We start from the raw sequence: 1,747 nt of genomic DNA, 5'->3' as shown, positions 1-1,747 counted from the left end.
AGGAAAAGTTTTTAATTTTGCGCCGCCTCCGAAAACTTTGAAATGTAATTGGTATCCTATTTAACGATTAAGTAGATATTATTAATAGCTATGGAATGTTGGTATAAATGAAATAGAAATTATTTTATACTTTTTAGTGCATTTCGAAGTCGGATGTTTTTTTTGTTAAAAATTATTTTATCTATTAATTGGTATTAAAGGGGGTTTAATGGAACTGCATCATTTAAACTGACTATGGTATGAGAAGTTTAATTAATTATCTACATCGGTATACTTATTAAATTGATTATATTTGGAGTGTTTTCGTTACATATTATATATACACATATGTTCATAGTAATTTTGATCTATTGTAGTGTAGTTTAGTTTTCTTGTACCTTTATATTATGATTTAGTAATAATATGGTTGTATGTGGGGTTTATTATTGATTGTTTATTATTGATTAGTTTTCACCACGCGCTGTATTGCATCGACTTACCTGTATCAGTATTAATATTAATACCATACTTATCGGAGCGGTATTAGAATCCAGTAACAATCTAATCTACTCAATTTATAACTATTTGAATTGTTTGATCTGCCTTATGGTTTATGCCGATTTAGATCTCATGTGCTCCCCATATTATATCAGATGGGTATTCTCTTCTCCTGTTATCCGTTCATTACACTCTACCTCCACTTCCATTGGCTGGCGTTAGGGCTTCCTGCAAATAGACTAGGATTATGTTACATTTTACATTTAATACTATGGTTAATTTCTGATATTAACAGTTCTGTTTCTTCCTATTATTCTCATCATGAGGTATATGTTGCTACTTATCTTTATTGATGATTTGCTCGCAATAATTTCGAATTGTTTTTTATTGCCTTCATTTGATCATTGATTGTACTCCATCATGTTCGCTTGCCAACCACGTTGAGGTTGTGGTCGCGTAAATGTTCCTGCAAGTAAATTTAAGTAACTTAATAGTTTCAATGAATGGTTTCAATTATTAGTATTACATTACGCTCACCTATTTATTTTCTTTCCAGCTTCCTTTCTGGTTATACCCTATATTCTATATTTTATACTGTACCTTATTTACCTTTACCTGTGATAATAATTAATAGCATTCTATGTTATGTTATGTTTGCTTCTCTTCACTCATGGCTGGCTTGCTATTTGCTATCTGTCTGGCGACTTTATTTTACTTTACGGTTCACATCCTTGGTTTATTTCATCTCAAATTTATGGTTTATCTTGAGTTTAATTTTATGTGATTATATTGTGCGCTAGTTTTGAATGTTAAATATTCCTCTTCTGCTATTTGGCTGCTCGGCTGTATGTATGTATGTTTGACGTTTTAGGTTTTGGAGGTTTTGTTGGTCATTTGCTTATGTCCAGTTCACATATACTCGCTTGCCTGCTTCCGTGCAATACTACTTATGTTTACTTCACAGTTTCTCACGGTCTCATATTGCTTACTGTTTCTTTTACTGTTAACTATTCATTAACTGCTCTATTGCATTAGATGCATTAGATGCATATATATATTTATTTCCCGTTGTATTTGTGTAATGTCGCGAAGTTCTCCCTCTCACTGAGTTCTCCGCGTACTTTTTTGTATGATTTGTATCTACGTTGTTAGCTAGGTAGAGGTTCTTACTTACCTTTCGCTGGGCGAGGATACCTGTAGAAATAGGTCGTCCTGGTGGATGTAGACGGTAGGGTAGATGTTCGAGTCAAGATCACACACTTCCGATCAC

Source organism: Osmia bicornis, unplaced genomic scaffold (assembly GCF_907164935.1).
Source record: "Osmia bicornis bicornis unplaced genomic scaffold, iOsmBic2.1, whole genome shotgun sequence".
NCBI classification, from domain to species: Eukaryota; Metazoa; Arthropoda; class Insecta; order Hymenoptera; family Megachilidae; genus Osmia; species Osmia bicornis.
The sequence above is the reverse complement of the archived record's forward strand: the minus strand, read 5'-3'. Positions refer to the sequence as shown.